This window comes from Narcine bancroftii, chromosome 3 (assembly GCF_036971445.1).
Source record: "Narcine bancroftii isolate sNarBan1 chromosome 3, sNarBan1.hap1, whole genome shotgun sequence".
In the NCBI taxonomy this organism is placed as follows: Eukaryota; Metazoa; Chordata; class Chondrichthyes; order Torpediniformes; family Narcinidae; genus Narcine; species Narcine bancroftii.
In genome coordinates this window covers 49,655,736-49,668,892 of record NC_091471.1, presented here as the reverse complement: position 1 = coordinate 49,668,892, position 13,157 = coordinate 49,655,736, and the positions used below count along the sequence as shown (strand labels likewise).

Here is a 13,157-nt window from a genome sequence, read left to right as displayed (position 1 = left end):
CAACAGTTAGGAATAATTAACTCTTAGTTTATTTGGTAGTGAATGTAACATTTTCTCAGTAACCAAATGTAAATAATTTCCCCTGACAATAATCTTTCCATGAGGTTTGTTATGCGATTGTGATACATGGCAGTTAATTTGTGCATTGACAGCCATTGTTGATGTAAAAGGCAGATCTAAATCTGAGTAAATGCAAAATAAATCCATCACACGTAATTAACTATACATATGTTGTGACCTCAGGATGTACCAATGTGCTTTGCAGCCAATGAATTAACTTTTGAGGCACTGTTATTAAGTAAAAAAAGCGTGGCAGGCAATTTGCTCACAGCAGTCTCACAAATGGCATTGAGATAAATAACCCAATAATGCACTGGTGTTAGATGAGGGAAAATATTCTGGGGCACTATGATATCTTCCAAATGAAATGCTTTATTTTCCAATAATGCTTCCTTTTATACTAAAAGTACTAATTTGTCCTAATGTATTATTAAATAGGTGCAGAAATTATCAAGCATGCCCCTAAACCTATTTTTCATGTATGTTTGAACTTTGGAATGAAATTGGTTAGGGTGGTATGAGTTTCTCAGCTGAGCATGTCTTCACTCAATTGCCACATTTTTCATTTAAAAAAAATCTTGATTATTGTCAATGAAATCCTTATTTCAAACTTCATGGGTCAACATTTGCCGATCTGTTCTAGTAGGACGTGATCTCAACTTAGGCAGGGATCCTGGAATGGGGAATGATATCAATGGTTCAACTGTCAATTAATTCAAGTCCATCCTTGTGACTTGGTAATCCTCTAATTTCCATCAAAATTGTTATTCTCTCATTTTCTCTCCACCATCATTACTCCCGATAAGGCATTCAGCTCCATTCCCTTAATTCCAAGATGCCCAGGTGAATAATTTCTCAGGATGGACATTCTGTATTTCTCATTGAACAGCAATCAAGTGCAAAGAATTATCTTATTTTTCACTTTGCTTTCTGAGAGTTTCCAGTTCTTTGTTATTCCAATTCCATATCAAAAACTTCAGACAAAATACACAAGCATACCCTTCTTGATAAGCATGTTTTAGAGGCAGTGGTCATTTAATGAAAGCTCCCAAATAAGAAAGTTGTGGAATCAAATCCTTCACCTGAGAGGAGGGAAAAACATTTGGGGTGACATCACACTACATCACTGACAAAATAGTGCTCTGTTGGAGATACCATTTCTGGATGAACTAAAAGGAAGTGAGGGGGATTTACCAGGATTTTGAAATTACTTAAACTTATGTTCAACGTTGCTAAATCAGATTGTTTGTTATTATTACAATGCTTTTTTTTGGTGAAATCTCACTTCCAATAAGCTGACTTTTAATTTGTTATCTTTTGGGATGTTGAGAAACTATTCTCCATTCCTATTTGCCCTTTTGAAGGCAACAAACTATAATCCAATGCTTCCACTAAGCTCCTGAGTAGGAAATTATTGCACTTTCTACCTTATGACTTTTTAAAAGTATTTTATTGACAATAAAGTACTCCAGGGCATTTGGGATTATGAAAGGTATGACATTAATGCAAATATTTGTACTTTATGTTTTAGGCAATACTTTATAGACCACATTAACAAAAAGCCTTCCTGATGAAAATCATGCCTGAAGAAGGTGGCTAACATCAGAAATGACCTCCACCACCCCAGACACAGCTTCTTTTCTCTGCTACCTTTGGGCAGAAGGTATAGAAGCCTGAAAACCAGCACTTCTGGGTTCGAGGAGAGTTTCTTTCCAACAGCTATCATATTCTTGACCTTCCTTTGGTATATGAATCAGAAGTGTTGGAAATGTTGGAAAAAAGTTTGTGAAAAATTTAACATAATTACTCACCTTGTAGTCATTTGCACTGCATGTCTTAAGTTCCTGTGCGCATTAGTCCTAGTGCTTTTACATGGAGCAACATGGCCCAAGCTATCAGCTAGATGTCGAATTCGTGAGGTGAGTTTTGCAGTGCTTGGACTTGATAAATGATTTTGACTCAAAATGTTAACTGGCTATTTCTACCCATGGATGCTGTCTGACCTGCTTAGTGCCTCCAGCAATTATTTGTTTGCTCAAGATTCCAGCATCCACAACTTTTGTTTACGTTGTTCAATTTGTTGGTAGAATTTGGTAGCAGAGAAAAACTAAGAATAGTTGATACATTTATCATACCCAGTCATTCCAGCCTTTCATTAAACTTCAGGTTGGTGTAGAATTTGTACAGGATGAAATAGAAGAATGTGATCATACATGAGTATGGGCAGAACCATGGCGGACAGGTAATTTTGCCTAATTGAAGTGGAATGTTCATAATAAAATCATTATGCCAGCTGAATATCTGAATGAATAAAATGTAAAGATAATGTAGGCTTCAATGTAATACCCAAATACAGATTTTCACTTTTTTTTTACATTATATAGGAACATGATAAATTTTACTCAGAACTCTGAATTTAAAGGGTGCTGGAAATATGCAAGCACTCTCAATCTTGGGTCCAGGTGCAAACCACCCAACATTCTTCACCACTGGTTTTCTTAACCCGATTTCTGGTTTCAGTCTTGACCAACCCACAGTCCAGATCCAGGGTCTAGCTGTCACCTGGACTCTGGTCTTTGACCGCATACCTTGCTTACAGTCTCAAACCCTTGCTTGCATTCCAGACTATTGAGTGAGACCGATACTAGACTATGAGGATTTCCAAACAATTGGTTGCTAGATATCAGAATTTTACTGTACCTTAAGGAGGTAGTCTTCAAAACATAGAACGAAGGGGAGAAAATGCTCTGACTTTTTCCATCTTTCCTTGAAAACTTCAATGAGATGCACTAAAGAAAATCTGTAATAGAAGATAATATAACCTATTATCATGAAAATAGTTTATTTGAAAATGATTTTCCACTTTGAAGTGCAGTAGAAATGTTGTTTTGCTGTGTGAAAATTGTACTTCCTTCACTTCTGTATCTTTCTTTGGCTTGGCTTCGCGGACGAAGATTAATGGAGGGGTAATGTCCACGTCAGCTGCAGGCTCGTTTGTGGCTGACAAGTCCAATGCGGGACAGGCAGACACGGTTGGATATATGTGCTTTATATATGTGCTGTATATATGTGTATACATATATATATATATATATATATATACAGCAAGTGGCTGTTTATATGTGCATCAAATCCATTTGTGAATTTAAATCAAATTTTCATATTGCTCCAACAATTTTAAATTTTAAGTTAACTTTAAGGAAGAAAGAATTGACATTACTAATGTCTTCAGATAGTTTCGATATTTGAAATGATTTAAGAGCTAGGGGAGTGTTCTATTATATATCTTTTGGCAGATGCTTATCTGAGGGGCCATAGTTACCACAGAAATTATGCCAAGGTGATCATGTGGAGGATATTTGAAAGATCATTTCAATCTAGGCTAACAGTTGCTTGGCACAGATGGCAAGCAACAGCCTCTATTCGAGGCTTTTGGTTATTATGCAGGGTATTAGCATCTTGGTGTTGATTAAACTATTTTATAGAGGTCAGTCTTTGAATTTATCAGCAGATATAGGAGCAGATTGGATAAGTATGCCTTAATTTGTATTTTGTGGGAATATGAACACCCAGTAAATTCTTCTTTATGCAGAATGATTCACAAACAGAAGCAGAATTTACTGAGTCAAATTACTTTCATAGCACATGGTTTTGTTTACTTTAAGTCAAATTGATAGTCACCTGATTGTTCAAGTACAACCTGATGAAACAACATTCTCCAGTCCTCAGTAGGACAATATTCATATAAATAAATATTGTTTTTTTTTACAAATGAGAGTCTCAGATGTTCAGTGCAAACAGTTCCTTTGGTCATTCACCATTCTCACTGCCAGTGGGAAGAAGCTGTTCCTCAGCCTGGTGGTGCTAGTTCTGATATTCCGGTTGGGAGCAGCTGGGGTGATAGGGGTCCTCCATGATTTTACCCACCCCCTTCTGATAACTTGCCACAGAAATTGCCAGTAGAAGATTTCACTCAATGACTCTTCAGCTCATATAATCAAGAGATGACATCAGAGAAATTTAAAGAATGTACATGCTTTGGGCAAAGATTAATACCAATTACAAGTGAGGCCGAGATGGTTCTTGCTCCAATTCTAACAGATACAGGGCTCCAGAAGAGAACAGGCTTCATATGGAAGCAAGTGGAAATGCCAAACCTCAGTTGTTATTTGCTTCAGCACAGGATTCAGTGGCAGATTAACTACCAGCTGGGCCCCTAGACTGAGCTTTAGTAAGGCTTCCTCTGACCTTTCCACCCCAACCCCTCCCTTCATTGAATAGAATAAAGTGATGTTAAGTTCTGTTATATAACTTGCATCATTGTAGAACAAACAAGAAATTTAATTGTAGCAACAACTCTTTCCAGAAGTGCTTTAATGTAATCATGTTCTGGCTGCCAATGTTGAGTAGTCAAGCATGATCTTCATTTGAAAACAGTTTGCAGTAAAACAGAAGGCCTTACCTGTGCTTGGAGAACAGCACAGCCAACTTCTATTCTTGCCATTTCTAAGGGATTGATAAAACATGGATTTACTAAAGTAACATTTCTGTTTACTGTCATATTTTGTAGATTTCACAACAGTTCCAACAGGCTTCGCTCCCTATCTTTAACCAGTATACGTACATATTAACACCAACTCATGTCGTAATAACGTCATGGTAAACACAATCTCATGGCTGCAGTACAAAGTCCTAAAAGCATTACTTCTAAATGTTGATGTTTGGAGCCTAATTTAGAAAATAAAATAGTATTTGAAATATTTTTAATATTCCAGATATGAAAAAAAGTATGAAAAGTACTGAAATATAATCCAACATATTCATCTGTACACTCAATCAAACAATTTTTTTTTGCTCTCATGTCCCCCGCCCTTCCCTACAAGGTTCGCTACCATCATTGCACACATGACTGGTTACCTCCTGTAACATTAGTTAGAGCTGACATATAGTTCGAGGATTCCTTTCCAAGAGTTTCCCCATGATCATCTATGGTAGTAAGCCACCAAGGTTGTTTCACCGAATGAGGCAACTGTAGGAAGCTCCTCAAGCTATTGACCCTTATGCTCTTCTGAGAAAAGGAATCCTTTTGTGCTTTAAGATTGATCCCTTCTCTGAAAGTGTAGCAGCCTTTCTAAATGATTTTGAGACCTCCACCATATGAATATACTTTATGGAGAGAAACTATATCACAAAATAATGAATGAGATTGGGCAATTGAATCATGGTCAAACTAATCATGCAGATGATGGTTGTGAAAAGGACATTAGGTTTTAGCCCACTCTATTTTTAATTGCTATAAGCAGAAAAAAGGTTAAAATTGGATGTTTCAATTTACCCTGGTATGGCCACACATGAAAAACTTGCTTTGATGCTATGAAAGGACAACGTTAAAATGTTAGATGTTACAGAAGACCATAGAGCGCTATAAGCAAAGAAACAGACCATTTGGCCCATCTAGACCCTGCCCAGATTCTTCTGTCCAGTCCCATCAACCTGAAAACAGACATAATCTCTCTCCATACTTCTCCCATCAATGTACCAATCTAAATTTCTTTTATATGTTGAAGTCAAACCTTCATCCACCACCTCCACTGGCAGCACATTCCACACTCTCTCCACCCTCTGTGAAGAAGTTCCCCTGAATGTTCCCCTTAACATTTCACTCTTAATCCATGTCTTCCAGTTCGTGTCTCACCCAACAGCAGAGGAAAAGCTTGCTTCCATATACCCTACCCATATTATCTTTCAGGATTTAACGTAGGATGCTCTTCTACCAAGCAGCTTTCTTAGTTTGGGGTCTGGATCCAGGGAAAGTGAGTTCCTTATTTAACACTGGCCTCTGAGATATTTGCATTCATGTTTATTTCTCTAATGAGAGACTTTTACAATGAGTACAAGATACTCAGCTCCTGCAACGCCACCTTCACTGACAACTCAGCACAAGCAGTGGTTCAGATCTAGTGATTTGTAACACAATCTCCTGGACTGATTTTATCATCCAGTGGTAAATATGCATCGAGTTCCATCTGCCTTGTTTAAACAGTAGCTATATAGCAAGTGACCTTTCTCTCAAACACCTTCAGATGACTGTCGTTAATCAGCAAAAAATCTTCAAAGTTTAAAATTATAGTGTGAAGTATAGATCATAACTTCTGAAGGTACAATTGACATTGATTCTGTTTCTAGAAAATAACATCAATGTCAATTGCTTGTTAAATAATCAGTATTTTATAAAAGAGTGAGAATTTTGTCTGGTTCATGTTTATAAAGATGTAAATACTTTAAGGAGGATTCAGAAGAGAATTTACTCACATCATTCCAGGTATGATGGACATCAGTTATGTGGATAGATTGGAGAAGCTCAGGATGTTCTTAGAGGAGGCTCTGAGGTAAGAATTTAAAATTATGGAATACTGTATTTGGACAGAACAGATAGAGAGAAAAAAATTCATTCCTATTGAAGGGAAGTTTAAGAACCAGGGGATATAAAATGAAGGTCATTGGCAAAAGAATGAAAACATACATAAAGAAAAAAAAACTATTCTTCTGGTAGGAAAGGGCTGAGATGGACTGCCAGGAGTGGTAGTGGCATTGGATTCATTTGTCATTTTCAAAAGGGAGATGAATTAATATCCAAAAATCAGAGAGAGCAGGCATAGTTGGATTGCTTTAAGTTAAATAATTTGTAATTTGTGCATGGAACATAAAACAGAGAATAGTACAACCCTGAAGCAGACCCTTTGGACCACAATGTTGCCTAACACTGTGGGACTGTGCTCCTTCCCCTGCCTCTCCCTACCCCCACCCCACCATTTTGTTCAGGCGAGTGCCCACATTTTCTCCATGATAAAGGGCTTAAGCCCAAAATGTCAGTTATGTATCTTTATCTTTGCTATATAAAGTATACGTTTGGAGCTGCTGAATTGCCCAGCCTTGTGTGTATTTACTTCATGACGATATCCATGCCTTTCATAAATTTATTTACTTCTATTTATATATGTTTGCTCCTTAGCTTCCAACACTTCAGAGAAAACATTCCAAATTTGACCATTCTCTCTTTATAGTTAATCCTCTTTAATTCAGGCAACATCCTGCAGAACCACTCCTATGCTTTTTCCAATGCTTCCATACCCTTCCTGTCTTGTGATGGCCAGATCTGCACACAGTACTCCAAAGGTGGCCTAATCAAAGTTTTATATGGCTGCCACAAGACTTGCCAACTTTTATACTCAATGCCCTGAGCAATGAAGGTAAATATGGTGTATGACTTCTTTACTACCTTATCTAATTATGTTGCTGCCTTCAGGGAGCCACAGACTCCATCCACCAATGCTTCTCAGGATACTGCTGCTACTGTAAACTTTCCTCATTCATTTGATCTCCCAAACACCTCATACTTATCTAGTTTGAACATCTACCATTTCTCTCTTTATTTCCAAATGATATATAACCTGTTGTATCCTTTGATCATCTTTCACACTGTCCAGAACTATACCAATTTTTTGTGCCATCTACAAATTTACTAGTCAGCCCATCCACAATATATATATTTAAATATATATATGTAATAACAACAGAGGTCTCTGCATTGAGGCTCATGCAAAACTTATTATCATAGAGCACCAGGCAGAATAATACCCTTCCACCACTTCTTCTATGGCAAAGCCAATTTTGAATCTAATCCAATAGTCATTGTGGATCTCATGTGCCTTAATCTTCTTATCAATATACCATGCTGGATCTTTTGAATGCTTTACTCAAATCCACGTAGACAACACCACTATTCTACCCTCATCATTTATCTTTTTGATCTTCTCAAAAAACTTGATCAATTTCTTAAGACATGACTTCCCCTAAACAAAGCCATGCTGACAATCCTCACAGGTCTTTGATTTTCTAGGTGCAAATCAACCGTATATCTAAAAATCTTTTCCGATAATATCCTTACCACTATTGTAAGGCCATGGTTTTCTGATTTGTCCCTATCACCCTTCTTAAACAAAAGAACAACATTGTTTATTTTCTTGTCTTTTGAGAAAGACCTGTGGCTGAAGCAAACTTCTGTCTTGCTTCCCTCAATAATTTGGGATAGGTCCCATCAGGCACAGAGGCCTTATCCACATTAATGGTTTTTAAAAGCCCAACATCTCCTCTTTCTTGCTATGAAAATACCCTTGATTATCAATATACCCCTCCCTGATCTCATTATCCTCTATTTATTTCTCCTTGGTGAATACTAATAGGAAGTGTTCATTCAGTACCTTGCCCTCATCATTTGGGTTCAGGAATAAACTCCTGATTATGTTCTTGAATTGTCCTGGTCTTCACCATAGCTACTCTCTTGTCTTTGCTGTATGTGTAAAATGCCAAGGACACTTTTTTTATAATTTAAAAAATTTTCACACTATGAACCATATTAACCAAAATACACACAAACATTTCAAACAGTGTCATTTTCTTCCCCTTTCCACACAATACAATAAACCCATTAAACAATGTCATCACACATTGAAAATAAACAAGAAAATTGTGTCATCTACTTTTATACACCGGGTCAGTTCATTTAATCTTCTTATCATTTTAGGGAGTGGAGATCCGCGGTAGGCCCTCTCTGTTGTGTTCCATGTATGGTTCCCAAACTTGTTCGAATACTGTGACTTTATTTTTTAAATTATATGTTATTTTTTCCAATGGAATACATTTATTAATTTCTATATACCATTGCTGTATTCTCAGGCACTCTTCTGATTTCCAGGTTGACATTATACATTTTTTTGCTAGAGCTAAGGCTATCATAATAAATCTTTTTTGTGCTTCATCCAATTTGAGGCCTAGTTCTTTACTTCTTGTATTACTTAGAAGAAAGGTCTCTGGATTTTTTGGTATGTTGCTTTTTTTGATTTTATTTAATACCTGGTTTAGATCTTCCCAAAACTTTTACACTTTCTCACATGCCCAAATTGCATGTACTGTTGTTCCCGTTTCCTTCTTATAGCGAAAACATCTATCTGATACTGTTGGGTCGCATTTATTTAACTTTTGGGGTGTGATATATAACCTGTGTAACCAATTATATTGTATCATGCATAACCTCGTGTTTATTGTATTTCTCATAGTTCCGGAGCATAGCTTTTCCCATTTTTCATTTTTTATCTTTGTTTAGATCTTGTTCCCACTTTTGTTTGGGTTTACAACTTATTTCATCATTCTCTTTCTCTTGCAGCTGTAATCACATATTCAAAACTGCTTCCTTCTGGTAATCTCAGTCTGCTTCCCAATTTGTCCTTTAAGTAGGTTTCCATTGGTGGTATGCAAACATTATACCGTGAGTTATACCATATTTGTATTTAATTTATTCAAAAGATAAATTATTTCCCAAAAAACAATTTTCTATTCTTTTGATCCCTTTTCTCTCCCATTCTCTAAAGGAAAAGTTATCTATTATGAAAGGGATTAATTGATTTGCGTCAATAATAATTTTGGTAGTAGGTAATTTGTATTTTTGCTTTCTACGTGAATCCTCTTCCAAATGTTAAGCAGATGGTGCAGTACTGGTGAACTTCTATGTTGCACCAGATTTTCATCCCACTTATAAAGTATATGTTCTGGTACCTTCTCCCCTATTTTATCTAGCTCTAACCTGGTCCAATCTGGATTTTCCCTTAATTGATAAAAATTTGATAGATATCTTAATTGTACTACTCTATAATAATTCTTAAAGTTTGGTAGCTGTAACCTAGATTGTATACCTAAAATGGATGAGAGGGGGGGGTGGGGGGGTGGTTTGGGAGGAAAGGGGGGGGGGGGGAGAAAAAGTCGCTGTATATGTGTGAAAAGAAATAGTGTATATCATGGCTAATGTGATTTATGGTGTGAAAAATAAAAAAATTAAAAAAAAAAAAAAAAAAGTTTGGTAGCTGTAAGCCATCTTGTTTGTACCATTCAGTTAATTTATCTGGCGCTATCCTCGGTTTCCCCCTTTCCATCAGAATTTCCTTATTATTTTCTTTAGCTTATTGAAGAATTTCTCTGTTAAGGGAATTGGTAATGATTGAAATAGGTATTGTATCCTTGGGAAGATATTCATGTTAATGCAATTTACCCTTCCTATCAGTGTTAGTGGAAAAGCTTTCCAATGTTCTAATCCATCTTGTAATTTCTTCATTAATGGCTGATAATTTAATTTGTATAGATAGCCCAGATTCTTCTTCTTTCTTCTTCTTTGGCTTGGCTTCGCGGACGAAGATTTATGGAGGGGGTAAAAAGTCCACGTCAGCTGCAGGCTCGTTTGTGGCTGACCAGTCCGATGCGGGACAGGCAGACACGATTGCAGCGGTTGCAAGGGAAAATTGGTTGGTTGGGGTTGGGTGTTGGGTTTTTCCTCCTTTGCCTTTTGTCAGTGAGGTGGGCTCTGCGGTCTTCTTCAAAGGAGGCTGCTGCCCGCCAAACTGTGAGGTGCCAAGATGCACGGTTTGAGGCGTTATCAGCCCACTGGCGGTGGTCAATGTGGCAGGCACCAAGAGATTTCTTTAGGCAGTCCTTGTACCTTTTCTTTGGTGCACCTCTGTCACGGTGGCCAGTGGAGAGCTCGCCATATAATACGATCTTGGGAAGGCGATGGTCCTCCATTCTGGAGACGTGACCCATCCAGCGCAGCTGGATCTTCAGCAGCGTGGACTCGATGCTGTCGACCTCTGCCATCTCGAGTACCTCGACGTTAGGGGTGTGAGCGCTCCAATGGATGTTGAGGATGGAGCGGAGACAACGCTGGTGGAAGCGTTCTAGGAGCCGTAGGTGGTGCCGGTAGAGGACCCATGATTCGGAGCCGAACAGGAGTGTGGGTATGACAACGGCTCTGTATACGCTTATCTTTGTGAGGTTTTTCAGTTGGTTGTTTTTCCAGACTCTTTTGTGTAGTCTTCCAAAGGCGCTATTTGCCTTGGCGAGTCTGTTGTCTATCTCATTGTCGATCCTTGCATCTGATGAAATGGTGCAGCCGAGATAGGTAAACTGGTTGACCGTTTTGAGTTTTGTGTGTCCGATGGAGATGTGGGGGGGCTGGTAGTCATGGTGGGGAGCTGGCTGATGGAGGACCTCAGTTTTCTTCAGGCTGACTTCCAGGCCAAACATTTTGGCAGTTTCCGCAAAGCAGGACGTCAAGCGCTGAAGAGCTGGCTCTGAATGGGCAACTAAAGCGGCATCATCTGCAAAGAGTAGTTCACGGACAAGTTTCTCTTTGTCTTGGTGTGAGCTTGCAGGCGCCTCAGATTGAAGAGACTGCCATCCGTGCGGTACCGGATGTAAACAGCGTCTTCATTGTTGGGGTCTTTCATGGCTTGGTTCAGCATCATGCTGAAGAAGATTGAAAAGAGGGTTGGTGCGAGAACACAGCCTTGCTTCACGCCATTGTTAATGGAGAAGGGTTCAGAGAGCTCATTGCTGTATCTGACCCGACCTTGTTGGTTTTCGTGCAGTTTATCCAACTGCATAGCCCAGATTATTATCTAGTCTAATACCTAGGTATTGGATTGCTTGTGTTTGCCATTTAAATGGTGATTCTTTCTTAAAATTTATGAAATCCACATTATTCATTGACATCACTTCATTTTTATTTGCATTGATGTTGTACCCCGATATTTCTCCATATTCCTTCAATTTCTTATGTAATTCTTTTATTGATAATTCTGGTTCTGTTAAGTATACTATGATGTCATCTGCAAATAGACTGATTTTATATTCCTTGTCTTTTATTTTTATCCCTTTTATTTTATTTTCTGTTCTTATCAGTTCTGCCAAGGGTTCTATAGCGAAAGCAAACAGTGAGGAAGATGGTGGACATCCCTTCCTAGTTGACCTGCTTAATTTAAATTGGTTCGATATATATCCACTTACTGTCACCTTCGCCAATGGTCCCTTATATAATGCTTTAATCCAATTAATATATTTCTCTGGTAGGTTGAACCTCAGTAGTACTTTGAATAAATAATTCCATTCTACCCTGTCAAAGGCATTGTCTGCATCTAAAGCAACCGCCACTTTTGGCATCTTATTTCCTTGTACTGCATGGATTAAGTTAATGAACTTGCATACATTGTCCATTGTTCATCTTTTCTTAATAAATCCAGTTTGATCTAGTTTTACTATTTTTGGTACACAGTCGGCCAATCTGTTTACTAATAGTTTTGCTATTATCTTATAATCTGAATTAAGTAGAGATATTGGTCTATACAATGCTGGTGTTAGAAGATCTTTCCCCGTCTTAGGTATTACTGTAATTATTGCTGTTTTGCATGAATCTGCCATGTTTTGTGTTTCTTCAGTCTGGTACATTACTTCCAGTAGAGGAGGAATTAATGTCTTTAAATGTTTTATAGAATTCTACTGGGAGTCTGCCCTCTTCAGGCGTTTTATTGTTCGGTAGTTTTTTAATATAACCTGTATTTCCTCTATTTCAAATGACTTTATCAATTTGTTTTGCTCCTCTTCTTGCAATTTCAGTAATTCAATTTTAGCTAGAAACTCATCTATTTTATCTTCTTTCCCTTCGTTCTCAGTTTGGTATAATTGCTTTTAGAATTCCTTGAAGTTTTCATTGATCTCTATTGGGTTATATGTAATTTGTTTGTCCTTTTTTCTTGATGCCAATACCGTTCTTTTAGCTTGTTCTGTTTTAAGCTGCCAAGCTAGTATTTTGTGCGTTTTTCCTCCTAGCTCATAATACTTCTGCTTTGTCTTCATTATGTTCTTCTCCACCTCATTCGTTTGTAGTGTTTCGTATTTTATTTTTTTGTCCGCCAATTCTCTTCTTTTTGTTGTATCTTCCCTTTTTGCTAGTTCTTTTTCTGTACTTACTATTTCCCTTTCCAGCTGTTCTATTTCCCAATTGTAGTCCTTCTTCATCTTAGTTACAAAACTTATTATCTGCCCTCTGATGAAGGCTTTCATTGCATCCCATAATATAAATTTATCTTTCACTGATTCTGTATTTATTTCAAAGTACATTTTAATTTGGTGCTTAATGAATTCTCTAAAATCCTGTCTTTCTTGTAGCATGGAGTTTAATCTCCATCTATACACTCTCGGTGGGATGTCCTCCA

The 13,157-nt window shown here is 37.6% G+C and overlaps 1 protein-coding gene and 1 non-coding gene across 2 annotated transcripts in view; one reads left to right on the top strand and one right to left on the bottom strand.

Annotated features, from left to right (window-relative positions):
• Nucleotides 1–13,157, top strand: part of ccbe1 (collagen and calcium binding EGF domains 1) — a 410,340-nt gene that overhangs the window by 19,739 nt on the left and 377,444 nt on the right. The gene's annotated exons all lie outside the window — the stretch shown is intronic.
• On the bottom strand, nucleotides 6,311–6,382 carry LOC138759720 (small nucleolar RNA SNORD36). The gene has a single exon (XR_011355048.1). It is a non-coding gene; the product is annotated as a small nucleolar RNA SNORD36 (small nucleolar RNA).